Source organism: Meriones unguiculatus (genome assembly GCF_030254825.1).
Source record: "Meriones unguiculatus strain TT.TT164.6M chromosome 13 unlocalized genomic scaffold, Bangor_MerUng_6.1 Chr13_unordered_Scaffold_34, whole genome shotgun sequence".
Lineage (NCBI taxonomy): Eukaryota > Metazoa > Chordata > Mammalia > Rodentia > Muridae > Meriones > Meriones unguiculatus.
Window position 1 is genome coordinate 12592936 of NW_026843646.1, and position 23068 is coordinate 12616003.

Here is a 23068-nt window from a genome sequence, read left to right on the forward strand (position 1 = left end):
TGTTCTTTTCTTTTGATTTTCCCCCTCATTTACCTTTGAGTATTTATTTTAAAATCATGACTACCCTAAGAGAAAAGTGGATCAAGAATAAAATTAGAAAAGCCAAAATAAATGAATGAACTTACAAAAATAAAAATAATAAGAAGAAATGCAAATAGCCAGAGAACAAGAATGACTATTCAACGCCTTTAGCAATCAAGGAATTTCAGATTAAAATAACGTTTTGAATATTAGTTTGGAAAAAAGACAATCTGAGAAGAAAAGACATAATTGCCCTAAGTGTAAATTGTTCCTCCCTGGACCAGTGTGGCAATATTAATCAGCCTTAAAATTATAGCTGGGTCTAGTGGCTCAGATCCCTAACCTCAGCACTTGAGAGGTAGCAGCAGGCAATCTCTGTGAGTTCCAGGCTAGCCAGGAATACACAGTGAGACCTTGTTTCAACAGAACAAAACAAAGTAAGAAACAAAAAAACTTATTTCTGGAAATATGCTTTTTTAAAATGTCTTTTGTTTTAATGCTAGCTGTTGAACCCAACTTCTCCTAGCCCTTGCTCTACCAGCAAGCTATACTTCTGCCCCTGAGAATTTACTTTAATAAAATATAATTAAATTTAAATGAAATTTAGCTGTACAAAGAAGTGAAACACTGGGGTAGGGCAGCAGACTGTCAGCTGTCAGCTGAGTGACCAATAAGAATAAAGCCATGACACATGGTCTGATACAATCGTATAATTTTACAGAAGGTTTTACATATGGAAGACACCAGAGATGAGCCAAGCAAAACAATATAGCAATGAAAAAGATGTTTATTAATCACGGTATAAAAATATCTACATGTTTGGAGAAAAGGAGCTAGATGAGAGATAAGAGCACATAGATAAAGTTTAAAGGCAGTTAATTGTGGGTTAGTAGACTGTGGTTGTCCTTAAATTTTTTTATTTATTCATGGTCTCTGACTTTCCTATGTTGAATATACATACTTTTATGCTAAAAGTTTATGTGCTTTGTTTAAAATATAAAGGTTTGGAGTTGGATATGACAGCTCAAACCTGTAATCTCAGCATTCAGGACAAGTTTAACCAGCTTGGGTTATACTTGTGGAACTGTGTCTCAAGGCACAGAGAAACAAAACAATGCCAAAAAAGAAAAGAAACATTATCTTGCTTTGAGGTTTCTCTAGGCAAGACCACTGGAGTGAGTGAAAAGGAAATAAGTTAGCACTCTCCACAAGAAGAGTCTAGGCTGGCTAGGTGCATATGGGCAGATATTTGCATGTAGGGTAGATGAAATGAAGACACAGCATTCAGCAAACTGCTTTGAACTCCTCAGGGATCATAGAAAGCAGAGGTGATCCGAGAAAGAGGGGGAAATAGAATTCAGCCTGAGGCTAGACCAGCCAGCCTATCCCAGGGAGTCTGGAGAGCATGAGGTGGGTTTTCCTGCACCATTCTGCTCCCAGCAATAAGGAATCTTCCTGCAGTGCTGAGGTACCAGTTTCATCATTGGAGATAAGCAAATTGGGCTTTTCTGTGTAGCCCAACATGCCCATAACAGTACACAGCACCCATGCTGATCTCTATTGACTCCATGGGGAGTCTAATGGGATGACAGGGAATAGCTACATACCATAAGGAAATAGATACCTACTCTGTAAGGGAATCACTACATACTGTATGAGGGAATAGACGCATACTATAAGGGAATAGATAACATATTGTGTAAGGAGTGACCATAGGACAGAGCCCAAAGTGGTCAGGTGATGACAGCCGAGTGAGATTAATGCAATGCTCTGGAGTACTAAGATAAGTTTTAGAAATGTCCTTCTTTGGCATGGGGGTGCCTCAGTGTAGTGTGTGCTTAGTGTGTGTTTGATCTCTATCACCATCACTGCTCATGGAAAGCCTTCACTCTACTGCAGTTCCTTTAGTGACATCGCCTGACTGGCAGAATATTTTGCTTCTAAAAATTGTCCCTGTGTGTGTATGGGGGAGGCGGGGGATGGCTGTCAAAAAAGTGGGAAGTAGGAAGGTGAACAGAAAAAAAGACCTAATAATCAAATCAGATAAAGACATGGTTCACATAGATTTACTCTTAATAAAAAGACGTGAGTAAATTTTTTTTCAGCCGTAGAATTCTGTAAGCAGAAATATGTAGCTTGTCACATTGCAAAATAGGCAAATTCAAAACTTTACCATTAACAAATAATGTGTCATCGAGGGACTCTTACTTTAGTGTACAATCATGTGTGCGTGCATGGGTGCATATGTATGTGTGTGGCGTGTGAGTGTTTTGAGCCAGGGTCTCATGTACTGGCCAAGGCTGGTCTCTGTTACAAGGATGACCCGGAACTCTAGATCCTCTTGTCTTTACCTCCCAAGTGCAGGGATTAGAGGCCTGTGCCTCTCCTCTTGGCTACCACCCTGCTAAGCCCTTTTTCTCTTTCACTGTCATAGCTGACTACAAGGAGAGCTTCAACACCATTGGAAACATTGAAGAGATCGCGTACAATGCTGTTTCCTTCACCTGGGATGTGAATGAAGAGGCAAAGGTTAGTGAAACCTACCATGACTCTTAATGAATGAAGACTCTTGTTCAAAACCCTGTGTAGTGTTTTCCTAGAAACTTGAGTCAAAAAGAAGAAAATGAGCGTGGTCCCTTTCTTATTTTATTTATTTATTTAGTTATTTGTTTATCTATCATCTCTGTATCTATCTATGTATCTGTATGCATGTATGTATCTGTCTGTCTATTTTGGTTTTTAAAGACTGAGTTTCTTTGTGTAACAGCCTTGGTTCTCCTGGAACTCTCTTTGTAGACCAGGCCAGCCTTGAATTCACAAAGATTCAACTGCCTCTTCCTCCCAAGCACTGGGGCGCTGCTATATTCCCTTTTAGAGGATTCATGCCTTTCTCCTTTTGTTGTGGGGTGTGAGCTTCTGCTCTGAAAAAATGTGATGAGCCGCCATGTTGCCCCTCCTCAGTTCTTCAGGCCACATGTTCCAGTCTAGAACTTGCATCTAACACTTGGAGTCTTGTAAGCCCCCCAGCTTCTCTATGCCACCACCAGGAAGCTTGTATCTTCACAGTGAGCGACATACAGCTTCAGTAGGTGAAGGAGCAGAGCTCCAGAAGTAGGGCTTCCAATCACCTTCACCACGATGACTTTGAAACACTTCTTTGTTGGCTGACCCTCTTCTGTTTCTTTGGGTGTAAGTGTAGCTGAGACGTGCAGGGGTAAGTAATGTCTCTGACAAACAGGCATCAAGGACAGATGCCTGCCCTACCTTGGTTTGGATAAGGAAGTGTTTCCACAGATAGCCCTGTTTGCTCACAGGTCTGTTTTGAAGGCCCCAAAGCTCATTCTGGGTCTCAGTGTCTTATTCTTCAGCCTCATTTTGCACTTAAAGGATGTTTCAGATAAAACCTAAGCTTGTTTTCTGCTTCAGTTGTGTACCTGTGTACCGGCTGGAGAGTGTTAGAAGACTTTGTCTTTCATCTCAGGAGGAGGTCAATGTAAACAAGGCTGTCAATGCTTCATTGTCCTCAGCGGGAAGGCTGGGTGAGAGAGGAAACTGGCTGGGAGTTTGCAAGCAGGCTTTCCAGAAGAAAATGAATTGCTCAGTGTCTCATTCCACTCATGTATAAAACAATGTAGGTGAAACTGGCTTTAGGCCCAAGAAAGCTGACCCAAATGGGCATTCAGTGACAAGTCAGCAGTGCAGCCTGGAGAATGTTCCAGAGAAGGGAACAGGCCCTACTACAAGATGCTTCACACAGAACTTCAGGCAAAATGTGTCTCTAGCATGCCTGCACACAGCATGTGCTCTTGGTTGCCTGAGACCTCTCCAACTCTCTCCTCACTCCTGAGACTGTCACAGCTTACTGAGGTTGTCTGCGCCATTCCACAGCTCCTGCCGCCTATCTTTCTTTAGCCTGTGCTGGCCCCTGCTCTTTCTGTTTCTCTTTGAGGCTAGACTATTGCACAAAGGGGGTTTGTGTTAGGGCACAGTACTGGGATGTGCTGGAATCTCTGGCAGTCAAAACAAATGTCTCTACAGGCATCTTACTAGGCTTTGGGGGATATCGATCCAGCAAGGGATCCAGTAACCAATCAGCAGTGTGACCAGGGGGAGGCCATATCCACTTCATGGTTACTGAGAAGAAAAATGGGATTTTGCCACAGAAGATGTCCTAGAGTGTTAAAGCTAGCTCTAAACATGCACCACAGTCCTCTCTGTATTTTCAGTATTACAGTCTGCTATAATGGATGGTAGAGACAAGTGAGTTAAGGGCTGTTTCATTAGGGACCTTTGAAAGAGAAGTGGACATCCCAAGAGACAGGTTCCATGGAAGCTGATGGAATAGTTGATTTGGGGCTACACTAGCTGATCTTGCAGCCAGTTCATTCTACACCACTCACTTGCCATATACAAGTGCTCACTTTATGTATGCATGGATGGATACATGTATGTCTGTGTGCATGAGTGTGCACATGTGTGCCTGTCTGTATGTGAGTTTGCACATATGTGCACAGGTATACTTCTAGGCACACATACTGGTTTTCTGTACACATTGGCAAATGGTCTTGGGCAATATTTTATGATACTTCCTGCAGCAGTGTTTGTTTTATTTCCTTAATACCTATTTTTAGTGAATGTCTTTTGTTTTAAGTGATAAGTAAGCTTTTTAATGTTACAAATGGTTATTACTGATTTTATAGTAAGTAGACTGCAAAAGAAACACTAGGATAGCAGTTGTGGGAAAGACTGTCAGCTAAACAGGGAGGATTGGTGATATCATACAGAAAATGTTTTCTTTTCGGGGGTTGCTGTTACGTTTATACCCAACAGATATCTGCAGGCTTCAGGAGGGGGTCTCAGCAGCTCAGTCTATATCACAGGATGTTTGGGATTTTTTTTTTGGTGGCCAGAAAACACAGACCAATGGTCCACAAAGCACATGTGTTAATATTGTGCATTTATGAATTATTCTAAATTTTAACATTTTCACCCATGTTTAAAAATAAAGAGTTTTTAGTTTGTTTGTAGCATTTTTTTTGGAGATAGGGTCTCCCTGTGCTGCCTTCTGGGGTGTGGGATTATAGGCCTAAACTATAATACCAGGCTTCATCATTATCATCATCATCACTATTGTTGTTGTTATCACTATTGTTGTTGTTGTTATTATTATTATTATTATTATTATTATTATTATTAGATGCAGGTTTTTTAATTATTTTGATAATTAAGAATTCTAGAGGCACTGGGCCTAAGTTTTCAAGGTTGTAAGTGGCTTTCATGATCAGTGACATTATCCTAGTGCTACTCTGTTCTGGAACTTTCTCTGCCCAGCCCTGGGTATACATTTGAATTTTTATGCACTATGGCATCCACCCGAGGTTCAGGTCTTTGCTAGCTTCCACTGTTGGGAGGTAGCAACACAATGAGATTTAAAATGTTTCTCATGTGTATGTGCCAAGTACTTTACCCACTGGGCCTTCTCCTTAGCCCCTCTTCTAATGTTGTGTTTATTGTTTGTGTGTGCGCACACTCCTGTGTGGTCCTTAAAATTGACCCCAGAACTTCCCATGTGCTAGGCAAGTGCTCTGCTTCTGAGGACCTTACGCAGCCCTGCCTCTTAGCCCTGCATCTGTCTTTCCTCTGGAGCAAGCAGGAGAAAGGAGAGGACACCAACACTGAGTCATTTAGCTTCCTTTAGTAATGGGAACAACATTTGGCCAGGAATGTGCTCAAGTTCTGTGGTGGTCCCAGGCTCTGGCCATGATCCCAAGCTGGCTGCCTGCTTCAGGCCTAGTGGCTGCAAGGTTCCACCTCTCAGAGCCGGTTTTTCTGGTTGTGCCACAGTGGCTTTCTGGTAGGTGACTCAAGCAGGCTAAACAGTCTTGGACAGGACCTGTTCCCTTCGGGGTCTGTGCAGTCTGGAGGACCATGCACTGTGCATTGTCTCAGGTTCTTGGTGTGTAGATGGTGGAGTTCTGAGTGTCCCCACTGTCCCCACAGGTGGGCATGGGTCCTGGCCAGTGCAGCAGAAGGCACCTGCAGTGAGGTACAGCTGTGGCCTAGACCTGGCACCAGAGTTTCCAGCATTTGTGTTTATTTTTTCTGGGGACAGGGGTGGTTTTTAAGCCAAGCTGTGTGGCCCAGACTGGCTCAGAACTCACAGCAATCCTCTTGTCTCAGCCTTCCAAATGCTGGTATTACAGGCATTGCCGGCTTCCAGCATCTCATGTCCCCTTCCTCAGTTTTATTTGCCGAGCTGTGGAATGGTGGGGAGTCAGGGTAAACACTCCACAGATGCCTGAGGTCCCACCCAGAGGGTTATGATGGGACAGCTTCTGAGCCTTACTTTCTCACATGACTCTCACCTGCAGGGCATTCCGATTTTAAGTTTTAAGTCAAACACTGGTACTAGAAAGCAGGTTTGCCAAGCACAAATCTCCAAGATGGTGATTTTTCACACAAGACTGTTGAGTCATTCAAGAGTAGTGAGCTTGGAGTACTGGTTCAGAGCATCTCTGCGACGGTGACATCACCCACACGGTGCAGCCCTAACTGCAGCTCTTTCTCAGGTTTCCAGGGAGAGTTCAAATGCCCCCTGCCTCTTCAGTGTTGCTCTCTCTTCCATACTGATTCCAAGGTTAACCTAGTCCCTGAGTGCTAGGATGTCTGTCATGGAGACCATACAGGAGACCAGCGTGAGCGTTAGAGTGCTGCAGAATTCCTTGCACTCTTTGCCTTGTTACCATATTAGGAGACCAGCACACTACACCCTTTGTTTTGTGTTTGCGCCTTCCTACTCTAGCAAATGCTAGGATGAGGGAGGTCACCCCTTCCCCAGTCTTTAAAAAAAAATCCCTCTGCAGCCAATATTTTGGAAGAATCTTAATTCAGTAAAAATATTTCTCAATAGGGATCGAGCATAGCAAAAGTCCTCCCTCTTGATTAGTTTCTTTAGGTGTACAGATTTTAGTAGGTTTATCCTATATTATATGTCTATATGAGTGCAATCCCTATCCAGAAAAGCAAAGAGGATGAACATCAGAAGAAGGAGAAAAAGAGACCTCTGAAAGGCTCTGCCCTGTACACTATCAAAGCAGATACTGAGACTTATTGCCAACCTTTGGGCAGAGTGCAGGGAATCTTATGAAGGAAGTGGGAGACAGTAAGATCTGGAGAGGACAGGAGCTCCACAAGGAGAGCAACATAACCAAAAAATCTGAGCACAGAGGTCTTTCCTGAGATATACTCCAACCAAGGACCATGCATGGAGATAACCTAAGACCCCTACACAGATAATACCCCATGGCAGTTCAGTGTCCAAGTGGGGTTCCATAGTAATAGGAACAGGGACTGTCTCTGACATGAACTGATTGGCCTGCTCTTTGATCATCTCCTCCTGAGTGGGGAGCAGCCTTACCAGGCCACAGAAGAAGACAATGCAGTCACTCCTGATGAGACCTAATAGAATAGGATCAGAAGGAAGGAAAAGAAGACCTCCCCTAAGAGTGGACTTGGGGAGGGGCATGCATGCAGAGGGGGGAGGAAGGGAGGGATTGGGACGGGAGGAGGGAGGGAACCACAGGAAGGATACAAAATAAATAAAGTGTAATTAATAAAGAATTAAAAAATATTTCTCCTTCACCACCACTAAAGACGAGTCTATTACATCTTTCTTTAGAAAAATTTTTGTTTACTGTCTATTATTATTATTAATGTGTCTCTCTGTGTGAGCCTGGGTGCACAGGAGTGAGGACATGCATGTAGAGCTTAGAGGACACTTTCCCAGAGTTGTATCTCTCTTTGTACCTTGTTCTGAGTCAGGGTCTCTTGTCTCTGTCACCCTCCACAGTCCAGGCAGGAGGACATAAACTTCCTGTCTCTGCATCCCATCTCTCAGGAGGACTGTGGGATTACAGACACACCAGCATCCCTAACTCCCTATCTAGGTTGTGGGAACAGGTCTCAGATTGCCAAGCTTGTGTGGCAAGTACTTTTGCCCACTAAGACATCTTGTTGGCCTTTCTTTTGACAAGTTTTAAAGAAAAACCTGCCAGGCTGTGGTGGTACATGCCTTTAATCCCAGTACTGGGGAGGTAGAGGCAGACTGATGTATTTATGAGTTTGAGGACATCCTGGTTTACAGAGCTAGTTCCAGGAGAGCCAGGGCTAAATGGTGAAACCCCATCTTGAAACAAACAAACAAAAGCAACCTAAAATAATTCAGTAATATTAAGCTGGCATAGTAGGGTATTCTTTGCTGCCTTTGGATTTAGCGTCTCTGCCTGTCAGGGTAGAACAAGGCTTCCTGTTTGATGCTGTCTGTCCTGTTTGCCTGAATACCTTCCACTAGCTGCACTTAAGGACTTGATGTGTCCCACTCATCCCTTTATTATTAGATTACCAGTGAATGTTCTTCCAGTCTCAGGAAGAGAGTTTCAGAAACACGTCTGTATCAACAGATGTTTAGGATGCAACTGGATGTACAGGGCTAAGAGATGTCATGGAGGACATTTCTTTGCATCTCAACTTCCAATTTGCATCCCAGTCCTGCAAGATTAGGTAGATGGAAGGGTGGATGCTACCCTCAGGCTCCTGTCCTACCCATCTTCATGGAAGCAAATCATCCATTACAATGAGACCAAAAAAAAGTGCTATAATTTTCCTTTTCCAATAATTGCAGAGTGCAACTTACATGGGCCCAGGAGGGAAGATGGACATCAGGTTCACCTCCTCAGCAAAGCGGATTAAATGACTCTTCCTGCTTGGCCACAGGCCCCATGTTTAACATCCTCAGCCCCACAGCAGCCGGCCCCCAGAAAAGCTGGTGTGCTGTTTTAACACTTCAGAGCCCAGAGCTTTCCTTATCCTTATGCCCTGGAGCATTACTTGTTTGTATCATAAAAACCATTGTTAATCCCATCACTCAGGAGGCAGAGGCCAGGTGGATCTCTGTGGTTTGAGTCCAGCCTGGTCCACATAGTGAGTTTCAGGATAGCCAGGACTACACAGAGAAACCCTGTCTTGAAAAACCAAAAAGAACTACCACCACCAACAATAACAAAAGCCCAAACCATTGACCAGAATGGACGTAGCTACTACTTCAGATATTTTGCTCTCTTCAGCTGAGTGCTTGTATGTGTGTAGACTAACTTGACATCAACAATCTCTGCTGAATGTGTGTGTACGTGCCCACTCACACATGCGTGCTCTGAATAGCCTAACACTAGTGGGTCTTTCTACTCTGTACATACTAAAGAGCAGCATTTCCCAAGACTGCAGTTCTGAGGTATTTAACTGGGTTCTTTCTACCTTTACACATTTATTCTCTATCTACTCACCTCTCTAGTTCTTTCTCTGGTATCCTGAAATTTATTTTCACATTTATGGGCTTGTGTTTTTCTTTTATACTTTTTTCCTGTCATGAATAGTAGAGACTTTTTGTTCTTTTCCTTTTGTTCAAAACCATGCAAGAGGCCCAGCATCTAACACACAAACAAAACTAAGATGGAGATTATTTTCAGAGAAGATGAAGGTATGTGCAACTTAAGCAATCAAATAAGCAAACACACTGCAAGTTGTTCTGACCTTCACACACACCCCACAGGAGAGAGAGGAGGAGGAGGAATGGAGAGAGAGAGGATTTAGAATAAAAAGTTGTCTGTAAGCTTGTACCTGTAGAAACCCATCAGGTGATTGTGGCCATGGCGTGCTGACATTTCCCCTGAGCCCTGCTTCCTTATTAGTCTACTTCTAATTAATGTTAAGTATCTGAGTTTGCTCTAATATTTAAAAGATGTCATCTAAAGCTGAGGCTGTTTTTTGAGGAGTGGTTGTTGAGATGGCTGGCTGATGACAACTGAAGATAAGAGGTCTCCATCCATCTGTAAATCTGTCTCTGAGGAAGACAAAAGCCAATGGGAAGCAGTGCCTAGCAGCACCTGTACTATAGGGCAAGTAGGCAGAGTCAGTGTGTAGAGATCTGAGGACCTGTGTCCTGTAGAGCAACTTCCCTTGTCTCTCCTCCTGTGTGTTGGTTTCTTCCTTCAGGTGCTCCTCTCTCAAGGTGCAGCTAGTGGTGAGCAAGCCCCACCCAGTCCCTGCATGTGAGCCAGGAGTGGACAGTACAGTCCCTCTGAGTTTAAGAGACAGCTTGTTAACAGAGCAGGTCTGTGATGGCAGTGACATTTCACTACAAGAAAGCAGTGAAATGGGGAGAACAGAATTTTTTAATCTTGTACAACTTTATAGTTACTTTAGGTGAGTGAGATTATGCTAATTAAAAGCTATCCTTAAACTCAGTACCTATCATGTCTCAGGTTTGCTATTTCTTTTCTTCCTCCTCCTCTTTCATTTTTTCATTTTAATTTTTATTTGGGTGTGTGTGTGTTTGTATGCATTTCCCGTAGAGGCCAAAAGAGGCTGTCAGATTCCCCTTGAACTGGAGTTATAGGCAGTTGTAAACTTCCAAATGAAAGACTCCCAGGAGCCTATCTAGACGGGGAGACCCCGCTTCCCAAGGAACAGCGAGACCAGCCTTCGGATGCAAGCCGCAAGAGGTTTATTTTGATACACGGGTACCCGGGGTGACCAAGCCTATCGGAGGACTTGCGCGCCTCTCGGTTGGGGTGACGGGTTTTTATAGGGCTCGGGAGCAGGAGGCGCGGTTACAGAAGCGAGAAGCATAGTTACAGGGGTCTGATTGGGTGGTTTGAACAAAGCCGTAGTTAAGTCACGTACCCAGAACAGGGAAGGCGGGAAGGCAGATTGTGAGCCGAGTCACGTACCCACCCGGAACCGGGAAGGTGGGAAAGAATGCAGCGAGGTAGCTCTTCCCTCAGGGAACTTACTGCTATACCGCACCTACTCTACATAGTGTTAACAATCGCTGCTTATCTTTTGGTCTCTCATTTCCCCCTTTCCTACGATCATTTGAAGACCCAATCTTGGGTCTTCCAGATATGACCCCTTGTATCTTATAGATTATTTTTTATAATGGGATCTGGGGTCCCTTCAGGGTGGATATAGGGGTAGTAAGCCAAGGAGAACTATTACAGGATCTCTCTAGGCTTTTAGCCCAGTTGCTGCAATATTAGTGTCCATTTCAGCTAAGCAGATGTCCAAGACAATAGCTAATGCCAGGGAGCCCCTTTTGACTTAGCATTTCAGCCTGCTAGGGGGAATTTGGGCGTAGATCCGTCTTCTGGAGCTTCTTCGAGCTGACCGTTGGACCGTAGGCATCAGGGGCTAGGAAGGCTGAAATGCCAGTCAAAGGCTGGGCAATGGGGAAGTCCCAAGCATCTGGTTCATTGATCCACCCGAAGAGGCAGGGAGCAATCATGTCAGTTTCCAGGAAGTCCAGATCTCAGCTTGCAGTCCACAGCTGATCCCGGACAGAGTTAAACAGGTGAAGATCTGCTGAGACAAATTCAGACTGGAGAGAGAAGTTAAAATTTGTCTATTAAATGGGAAAGATCAGGGAAAATCTCATCTGCGATCCTTTTGAGCTATGCCAGATCCAGGTCACATCCTGAAACTCACATGAAATTTTAGTACACAAAAGGAAATATACATAATTTTAAATACTCAGAAAAGTAACATCTCAGCAAATCAAACATTTTGAGAGTAACAGGTAAAACTGCATCCCACTGAATGAGTATCAGTTAGCTGTTTGTTTTATAACCTTTATACACAACCTAAGTGTGTCCACAGTAACATTTTTTTTTTGTGGGCATAGCTGTTTGTAATTAGTCACGAATGAAGCTTGGCCATTCTTATACACTCAGCATATACTTTTAGTTTTCACTTTTACTTTTATGTTTACACTGGAAAGTTAGGCAGAAATACATTACTGGCTTTTAGTGCTAAACCCTGGATGCTTGGACTTTCCTTAACAAAGCAACTAGAAGGAATAGGTTTAGGATATTTCTGTGTCAAAATCTACCCCAGAAATGGCAGATATTAAGAATACCATACTAAAAGCTATGACTTTTGGGTCAGATACACACATTAAACAGATGTTTTTAAAATAACAAGAAGCACCTTTAGTCTATCTTCAGAAGCCAACAAAGGAAATTAAAATCTTAACCTGGTGACTGAATAATAAGCAGTTATTGCTCCATCAACTTATCAGAACTCTATTGATCAATGTCAACACTCTGAACTTTTAAAATTTTATAACATAAGCACAACAGTAGCAAAGGGGGGAGAAATTTAAAATATTTCCCATTTTTAATCTGCTTTAATTATATCTTAAAAAAACTACTTAGACTCTCCAATCTTTTGAATTTATCAACCCTGAAACATTTTTTTAAACTAAATAATAACACTCTAGATTTTTACAACCTAAACTCCTATATTCTCAGACTCTATATAAGCTCCACTTATTTATCATAAGACATGAGTCCTGTGAGCAAGGCAAACCTGTCTTTTTTTCTAAATAAGGTATCTAGTACTCTGTGGTTCTAGCTAATGAGTTGATCAATGAGCTAACAGTCGATCTAATTGTCTTTTCTCTAGCTGCAAAGCTACCGTAAGCTTAGCATAGCCGTCAAGGTGTTCAGAGACCTGAGAAGGATAAATTATAAGCTAAATAAATACCAATCCACGTGCCAATCAAAATGACAGGGATGACTAGTTAGCCCATTACCTAGGCAGTGTCCCTGGCTCCTGTGTTTCAGCATCCTGAACAGACGCAGTTCTGCCAGGCACATAAGATGAGAGACTGTTTCTGTGGAGAAAGAAACGAGAGAATGGCCTCACCTCGCCCTTAGCAATGTGAAACATTGACTCCAGGTGTCCACAGTTTTGGCTGGGCCCTAACAGTAGGCCAGTTGAGGCAGTATTGCCCAGTGGTTAGCATACCACAATCCAGAGTAGCATTCATCTGTCGTTGTGCCCAAATCTTCTCAGAGACCTTGGGGGACCTACTGCCAGGATTGTGGGACTTCCTGTCACAATAAGCTTACACATGTTAAAATGCCTAATTCAGATTTCTGACAAGCTTGAGGGCCAGCATATCCGAGTTACTCTGTTTTTATCATCTGCTCTAAACTGTGTCCTATAAAACAGAATGCTATGATCTCAAATTCTAGCATATTTTCGAGATGCATGTCCTAGAAGTATATATTTTAAGACAAATAGACAAGAGACTAGGTAAGGCTCAACTGCAGTATTTAGCATGACTTTAAATCTGTTCTTTCTGAACTAAAATCAAAGCAAACCTTTTAATCGGATACAGTTTATAGAGAGGCTAGCTAATCTTGATGCTCCTACCACTTGCATTAAAATTGAACATTAAAAAGCTTTGCATTTAGCACTAATGACTAAACATATCTCCGGACCAGCATGGCGGCTGGCCACGTGTAACCGAACTGAGCTGGAATCCTTAAACAAACATGGCAGCCAAACTACAGCTTTACGAGCTCTCCATTGCTGAACCATCATGGCGGCTGGCCATGTGCTAGCATTAGCACAGGCTGTGACTGACAATACCAAACATGGCCATTAGGTGCTGATGATACAGCAAACACTTCGGAGCTTCCATAATCCCCCACAACCAAAAGTTCCCAGTAATCGAACAAGCTTTAGAACCAACTACATAACAGAACAATTTTAAACTGTAATTATTTTAGCCATACCAAACCTATCAGCTAAAATTTTTTCCTTAAAAGAGCATAAAAAAAACATTTTGTAATGAGGAATCACCAGCCTTTTAAATGAAGTATAACATTTTAAAATACAGTTTTTCTTTAAATCATATTAACTCTCTGGCTTTTTATAACACATCCACTAACCTTCTGCAACATGCTATATACATTTAGATTTCTAGCTTTTCTTTTCTGGCTTAACCAGACATGCTTACTTTTTTGCTCTCTTTCTTGCTTTTTAGACAACATAAAAACTCTCACTAAAATCCTTTCCATTCTGACATGATCCTGCCGAAGCCCAGAGTCTACGTACGATTTGCTTTTTATAGGCAAAGCAAAAGCAAGTTACATTACTATAAAGAGGAGTTCTGAAACTGCCAATTTTTTTTTTAAATAACTTTCCTGCATCTGATAACATAAAGGTAACAACCAAACTCTAAGGAACTTAGAACAAGCTTTAAGGAACTTGGTGAAAATTCCCCTTTTCTTTGTCTCAAGATAAAGAACAGGGTGTAAACATGTTTTTTTTATAAACAAAGCAGCTTATCAAACAAACAGCTCTCCATAAGATACATTTCAAAAACTGCAATTTTCTCAGTCATAGTCATACCCAAATGTCTGATAAACTTTAAACAATTTTTTAAAACCCGTTTTTGCAATATTAAAACAAAGTGCCCCTTTTGTAGAAGTCACAAGGCATAAACATAATCTTTAAAATTAAAACCAGATTTTAAAACCAGAATTTACCAGTGCAAGCAATTTAATTTTTAAAACCAATACCAATTTAAAATAAGCTATCCTTTTAACCTAGAAGGAAATGAGAATTATTTGACCAAGGTTTTTCTTTTTTTTTTTTTATCCATACCAAGATGGTGGTTACATTATAAAATCACATGGTGAAGTCAAGATGGCGGCGAGACACTGAGACACTTTAGACCACGTGGCAGCCTATACAATATGCGCTTATGGATCTAATAAGGCGCATAGGCACACATTTTAAACAAATTTCGTGAGGCCTTTCAGAACAGAAAACAAAAGGTAGACAGACAAACAACACTCACTACACTTATGACAAAAATCAGGCAGACAGAAGACAACACAAACTGCGCGGTACGAGATCGGTGCCAAAGCGAACACAAAAATTCAGATGGAGACCTTGTCGGAGGTCCGGTTCCTCCGTCTCCCAGATGAAGCACGTAGCCTTCTCTCAGGGGCGTCGCCCCAAAGAGTCCCACTCGGCTCGTGTTTCCAGACAGGAGGGAACCCAAGAAGGGTTACCTTTCAGACGGGGAAGCAAATGATTCCCCTACCAGGCACTCCTGAGACGTCTCCCAGGAGGCACGGAAAAGAAGTCCAAGCCCATCGGCTCCTTCTAGTTTCCGTCTGATACAGATGACCTGGCCAAGTCCAGACCACAGGGGGACTCGAACCCCCTGGAAATGAACTCACACAAAGACAGACCGTTCTGTGAGACACAAGACTCACAGAACAAGAAGCCGGCAGGTCTTACCTCCTGACGCTGGGTCGGTGGTCCCTGGGCGGGGGTCTCAGATCTCGGTGGGACCTCCAAATGAAAGACTCCCAGGAGCCTATCTAGACGGGGAGACCCCGCTTCCCAAGGAACAGCGAGACCAGCCTTCGGATGCAAGCCGCAAGAGGTTTATTTTGATACACGGGTACCCGGGGTGACCAAGCCTATCGGAGGACTTGCGCGCCTCTCGGTTGGGGTGACGGGTTTTTATAGGGCTCGGGAGCAGGAGGCGCGGTTACAGAAGCGAGAAGCATAGTTACAGGGGTCTGATTGGGTGGTTTGAACAAAGCCGTAGTTAAGTCACGTACCCAGAACAGGGAAGGCGGGAAGGCAGATTGTGAGTCGAGTCACGTACCCGGAACAGGGAAGGCGGGAAGGCAGATTGTGAGCCGAGTCACGTACCCACCCGGAACCGGGAAGGTGGGAAAGAATGCAGCGAGGTAGCTCTTCCCTCAGGGAACTTACTGCTATACCGCGCCTACTCTACATAGTGTTAACAATCGCTGCTTATCTTTTGGTCTCTCACAAACATGGGTGCTAGGAACCAAGTTTGGATCCTCTGGAAGAGCACTGAATGCACTTAATTGCTGAATCATTTTTCCAGCCTCATCTAGCTGTCTCTTTTCCAGTATTTCTTTTTTCATCTGAGATGTCTAACAGGTGCTGTTGTTGAGTCAAGCTTTCATGTAGCAGAGGCTGGCTGTGATCTCTTGATAATCCTGCCACCATTGCCCAGTGCTGGAATTACAGGCTTGTGCAATCACACCCTGCTTTATTGGTGCTCTGTGCCAAGTACAGGGCTCTTAGAAAGCTAAACTTCTGAGTCTGGAGATGACTTAGTGGTTAAGAGCACTAGTCTTGTAGAGGACCCAAGTTCTATTTCCAGCACTCACATGGTGGCTCACAACCATCTGTGACTCCAGCTTTGAAGGGTCTGATGCTTCTAAACTCATAGAGCCTGGGCCATGCAAATGGTATACATACATACATACATACATACACACACACACCACATACACACACCACGCACACACACGCAAAACACTTCTGTTCATAGAATAAAATGCATAAATCTGAAAAGTAATTTACAAAAATCTAAATTTGGTAGTCATGGTGTACCTTCCTAGGGCATGCTTCTAAATGGACTCTCCCTTGAACTCTTCCTTGAACTCCTGGACACCAGAGGAGGGGACAAGATGTGCAAATATTGGTTTTCAGAATGCACAGAGAGAGAGAATGGACTGCCTAAAGGATGCCATAGTTCCGGGTGAGCAAGGTTCATAACTTTGCTGGTTCCCTACCCCACAGCATCAACAGGAAGTTGATGCCTTTTCTTAGGGAGCTTCTATGGCAGTTAAAAGATAAAGCCGTTTGTGCAGAAGTTACCATTCACTTAGACTAAGTTAGTATTTTGCTTAACTTAGGCCGATTTTAAGCAGGTTATCTGATAGAGAATATTATAGGGCATCCCATGGTCTCAAAAGTAAAGAGAGCACTGGGAGAGGCTCCTGGGAGAGGTCTCAGAAGGATTGAGTTACACACAGCCGAGCAGGGCAAATGGCGTTTTTATGGGTTTGCTGGGGCGTGGTGTGGGCGGAGGGAGCTTTAAAAGGGAAAGACAAACATTTGCTGGAATCTGTGGTATTGAACTTAAACAAAGCCTTGCCTTTGTTCCTCTTTTATAAGGTAAGGGCTGACAGGAAAACTGGAGCTAATGCTTGTGAACAAGGAGTAATCTTTGGATGGCATCTCACCGAAGATATCAGTTGATCTTTTGTTAGTGTGGAGCAGCCATGGTCTCTGCCCTGCATTCTACTTACAGCTCTGAACTTCACAGCTATAAACTATTGTGTTGTGCAGAGAATTGGATTACACACTTGGATTTCATGACATAATGGTGTGTGCCTGTGTGCACAATGACTAATATTTATTCAGCAATTACTATATATCAGGCACCCTGCTAGGCCTTTATACGTATTATCCAATTATTCGTGATTCTAACCAGGTGACAGCTTTCATCTGAGGAGTGAGTTGAAGTTAGTAGCTTACCTCAGTAACACAGCAAATTCACAACAGAGCCAAGCAAGTCTAGGCTGAGCACAGTCCTTCCATAGTGCTGGTCTATGTTGGGAGGACTGTGAAGGGACATCTCCACTCTCATGGCCAGGGAGACAAGGGTGTATTTGAGGCAGCAGATGAGATACCAGTTTTGAGAGATGGGATTCCTGGCCAGGCACAGGTCCTGCTCTCAGAGAAGCTAAGACAGGCCTGGAACTAAGGTGAACTTCCAAGACTCTTGCCTCCACCTCCCAGCACTGGTATCACAGGCAGGAACCACTGAGGCATGGCTTTTTCTTCTCCACTTTCAGCTGGAGAAAACAACTTAAGCAGCAAATTTATGTTCCTGTGTACAGTTGTATACAAAAACCACACAGACATTCACACTGGCATTGGTTATAAACTAAAAGCTGGAAACAGCCTAATTGGGGGGGGGGGATTTCTCATGCTATATGTAAGCATTTTTAAAGAGACACAGCTATCAGATTTCATCATTATGTGGGAAAAGTGAGAATTGGGAATATGTGTTCTCTTCTGCCCTTTGAGAATAGGACAGAACTCACATTTGCATAGTACACTGAGGTACTTGACTGGGGAGCAAGGGCGGGAGAGTGTTTGCAGTTTTGCTTTTGGTGCCTTTTGAGTTTTGTATTGGATTGGAGCATTACAAAGTTTTTAGATCTGGGGATGTGGCTAAGTTGCTAGGTTGCTCACCTGGTATGTGCAAAGCCCAGGTTTTGATCACCAGCCACACACATACCAGGGATATATGAGGCCCTATCCAGAGAGGGTGTGATAGAGAGAAAGAGAGGACAAGAAAGCAAAACCACCAAAAAGTTGACTGAATTTACACTTAAATTCCCACAACAGGGAGCTTGTCAATGTGTGAAGCAGTCACTGTTAGGCAGTGTCCAAGGCCCTCCTCATCCTAGTATGCTGCTGTGTAAGATCCAATGGGGTGGCAGAGCTGAACAGTGAAAATTGGAGATGAATGGAGTCTCTGGCCTAGACATCCCTCCTGCTAAGTTCTGTGGAGAAGTAGACTTAATGATTTTTTTTTGAGACAGGGTTTCTCTGTGTTGTTCTGGCTGTCTTGGAATTCACTATTTAGACTGGGATGTCCTTGAACTAAAAATCCCACCTTCCTCTGCGTCCCAGTGCTGGGATTAAAGGCATGCACCACCAGTCAGCCGATTTGATATTTTAAAAATAAATTTACCTTGATTTAATGTTTGTTTAATCATTGAGGCTTATAAACTGGAGTCATCTGAGGTTGGCTTTACAAACTCCCTGAGGAAAAATCTGGCCAGGATAGGGTAGTGTCCCCCTGAAAGAGCAGGGTTGGGGGCCCCTGTGGTGCAGTAGAGCTACCTGAGCAGTGCACAGGGGTGGCCTGCTTGACTGCTCTGGCTCTGAGGAAGAACAGTTACAAAGATGAGCATCATGGAGGTTGGCTGTGGGCTGTGTGGTGGGTGGCGAGGTTGGGGAAGCTCCTTACTTTTGCTTGCATGGCTCCTTTCCGGTTGAAAAGTATGGCCTCATTTAAATACCATAGCACCAAAGTGGGGATTATTAGAGCTTCTCAAAAGACAGGGTCTGCAAGAAGGAGGGCTGGCTGAAGGAGCTTCCTTCTGCTCCTTCCTTCCTTCCTTCCTTCCTTCCCTCCCTCTCCCCTTCTCTTTCTTTCTTTTTTCATTCTTTCGTTCTCTCTCTCTCTGTTTTTGTTCAAGACTTTCACCCTGCTCTCAGCTGTAGAGAAAGCTGGCATCTTCTAACCCCCTCACTGCAGGTGACACCACTTACCACTTGCTTTGGAGGCTGTAGCCGAAGCCTCTGGCTCCCTGGGGAGCCCTGTGCCCTTTCACTACCAGCCTGCCTGGCCCAGGTTTGTCTTACATTTTTAATGTTTCACCTACTCTGGAAGGGTGTGAACCCTGCCACTCCGGAGCCCCACTGCTTTTCTCAGGTCTCACTGGGCCTCTTACTGGGTACTGTGGCCCACACCTACTTGTCCCACTTGACCCATGACACACGGGCCCCAGGGCAGCTTCGGCGCTGATTCCAGGGATCTCCGCATCCTGCAGCCTTTGTTCTCACCCCTGATTCCTACAGGGAGCCTTCCCAGTTAAGCTCTTTACTTCTTTGCAAGTTCTCATAGCAAGTATGGTTTGTATTGTTCAACTAATTATGCTTGTTCCACAACACTGACTAGAACTGGGCATGAGCAGTGCTCTTGTCCCGGGAGCAGGGCCTGCTGTTAGAGAGCCTCTGTGCTTCTCATCTGTAGCCCTTCCAAGGGTGTGAGCATGTGTGGATAGGGAGGTGGTTTGCTGGACGGACAGACAGACAATCATGCTGAGTATGTTGTTGGTCTTATCGTAGCTATACTGCTACCTCAGTCACTAGGTAGGTAAATGGGCACGCAGACGCGCTGTCAGGTAGCTTCAGAGGGTATATCCGGTCAGCAGTGACCCACTGTGTGGTCTTGACAACTTCAGCTACTCTGTCAGTCTCAGCTTCTAGGTACTATTATGAAAGCACGATTGTGCATAAAGGAAAAATGCATATTTGGAAAAAAAATTATGTATCTTAACTCATTGAGTAAATACTTGATGAGGAACCTAAGCCTGGCAGAATGAAGCTGACCTGAGACAGAGAAATGGCCTTTTGGGCTTTTGCCCTCATGGAACAGGTAACTAAACACATTAAATTCAAATACTTCTTCAGTGTATGAAGAAAACAGAAAAGAGAAATGCAGTCAAGTATGCCTCTGGATGGGAAGGAGAGAAAAGTAACTCTGGCTTGTGTGTCTGAAGAGTTAGTATTGAACTGAAGTCTCAAAGGGGGCGGGGTAGTCGTCCAGTCGTCCAGTGTGGATCTGCAGAGACAGCAGACCAAAGTGCCCTGAAATGGACCAGATTTGACGTGCTCTGAAAACAACAACAGAAAACACACTGGTGGTGGAAAAACAGAAAAACCATGGCAGGGTAGAATGTGAGAGCAACTCAAATGTTCATCTGTGTATTCAGACGCACTTGTAGCATGTGTAAAAAATAAAATACATTGTAAGAATGAAAGATAAAACAAACAAAAAAAAAGAAATACAGTAATCATATCTACAAGTGCTGTATAATCGGAGGCTTCAGGAAATCCTGAACAAAACAGCAAAGGGGCCTGAGAGCAGGTGTGGGGGCTGGTATTGCCTTGCTATCCTCACCTCTGAGCACACTGCCAGCACAGGAGGATGCTTGTCACTGCTGGGTGAGTCACAGCGTGAAGTGAGCGATAGCTCACATTTTATTATGTTCTTGCTTGGCTAGAGTTTACTCTTACTTTTTTGCCTGTTTCATTTGTCATTCCATCTGCACTCATGTGGAAGAAAAATGACAAAATGTAAGGAAACTATCTAAAGGTCTTTAATAAGAACCAAGAACTAATCCCAGCACCTGGGAGGCAGAGGCAGAGGCAGAGGAAGAGGCAGGAGGATCTCTGAGTTCAGGACAGAGAACTATCTATCTAGTGTGTTCCAGGACAGCTAGAGCCACATAGTGAGATCCTGCCTAAGGAAGGAGAAGGGGAGAGAAGAAGGAGGAGGGGTGGGAGAAGGAGAGAGGGAGAAAGGGAAAGAAGGAGGGGGAGGAGAGGGAGGAAGAAGAAAAAAGAGGAGAGAAATTGGCACCAACACACTTACTTATTTATATAATATTCATGAAGGGAGAATGGGTTCTAGTGTTAAACTTATTTCTGGGTGCACACCCTACCTGTGGTTATTGCAATAAACCTGTGTGATTCTTTAGATGAGTTCTTTAGGATCCTGAGTATTAGGAAATACATTAATATATAAATAGCCTTTAGCCAGAAAGATAGTACAAGTACAAAATTCAATTTGTATGAAGTCAAATAAATCCATGACACTGAATCATGGTTGTGAGGATTTAGTTTTAAATCTTAAATTGCTTTCTAAATTAAATCAATTAAAGATAGGGTTGACTGTTTCTATTGGAAAGCCCAAGAAACAGTGGAAATTAATAATGAGATCATGGGATCAATGGAACCGAACAGAGGACCCAGAAATAAACCCACACACTTATGGACACCTGATCTTTGACAAAGACGCCAAAACCATACAATGGAAAAAAGATAGCATCTTCAACAAATGGTGCTGGTCTAACTGGATGTCTACATGTAGAAAAATGAAAATAGATCCATACTTGTCACCCTGCACAAAACTGAAGTCCAAGTGGATCAAAGACCTCAACATAAAACCAGACACATTAAATGAGCTTGAAAAAAAAGTGGGAAATACCCTAGAACTCATTGGTACAGGGGAAAACTTCCTGAACAGAACACCAACAGCACAGGCTCTAAGAGCAACAACCAATAAATGGGACCTCATGAAACTGAAAATCTTCTGTAAAGCAAAGGACACCGTCATCAAAACAAAGCGACCACCTACAGATTGGGAAAGAATCTTCACCAACCCTTTATCTGACAGAGGACTCATATCCAGTATATATAAAGAACTAAAGAAGCTGAAAAGCAGCAAACCAAGTAATCCACTTAAAAAATGGGGAACAGAGCTAAACAGAGAATTCTCTGTAGAGGAATACCGAATGGCAGAGAAGCACTTAAAGAAATGCTCAACCTCATTAGCCATTAGGGAAATGCAAATCAAAACAACCCTGAGATTTCACCTTACACCCATGAGATTGGCCAAGATCAAAAACTCAAGTGACAACACATGCTGGAGAGGTTGTGGAGAAAGGGGAACCCTTCTCCACTGCTGGTGGGAATGTAAACTTGTACAACCACTCTGGAAATCAATCTGGCGCTTTCTCAGACAACTAGGAATAGCGCTTCCTCAAGATCCAGCCATACCACTACTGGGCATATATCCAAAAGAGGCTCAAGTACACAAAAAGGACACTTGCTCAACCATGTTTGTAGCAGCTTTATTTGTAATAGCCAGAAGCTGGAAACAACCCAGATGCCCCTCAACTGAAGAATGGATGCAGAAATTGTGGTACATCTACACAATAGAATATTACTCAGCAATGAAAAATAAGGAAATTATGAAATTTGCAGGTAAATGGTGGGATCTGGAAAGGATCATCCTGAGTGAGTTGTCTCAGAAGCAAAAAGACACACATGGTATATACTCACTCATATAGACATACAACATAGGACAAACCCACTAAAACCTGTGCATCTAAAGAAACTAAGCAAGAGAGAGGACCCTAACTAAAACGTCCAAACCCCATCCAGAAAGGCAAAGAGGATGGACATCAGAAGAAGAAGAAAACAGGAAACAACTTAGGAACCTACCAAAGAGGGCCTCTGAAAACCTCTGCCCTTCGGACTATCAAAGCAGATGCTGAGCCTGATGGGCAACTGTTGAGCAGAGTGAACGGAATTTTATGTAAGAACTGGGAAATAGTAAGAGCTGGAGAGGACAGGGTCTCCACAAGGAGAGCAACAGAACAAGAAAATTTGAACACAGGGAACTTCCCAGAGACTCATACTCCAACCAAGGACTATTCATGGAGATAACCTAGAACCCCTGCACAGATGTAGCCCAGGGCAGTTCAGAGTCCAATTGGGTTACATAGTAATGTGAAGAGGGACTGCCTCTGACATAATCTGATTGGCCTGCTCTTTGATCACCTCCCTCTGGGGGGGGAGCAGCCTTACCAGGCCACAGTAGAGGACAATACAGCCACTTTTGATGTGAACTGACAGACTAAGATCAGAAAGGAGAGGAGAACCTCCCCTATTAGTGGACTTGGGGAGTGGCATGCAAGCAGAGGGAGGA

At 43.5% G+C, this 23068-nt stretch overlaps 1 pseudogene; it reads left to right on the top strand.

Moving 5' to 3' along the window:
• The first annotated feature begins 2000 nt into the window (after positions 1 to 2000).
• LOC132650923 (grainyhead-like protein 2 homolog) overlaps positions 2001 to 23068 on the top strand; it is a 59366-nt pseudogene continuing 38298 nt past the window's right edge.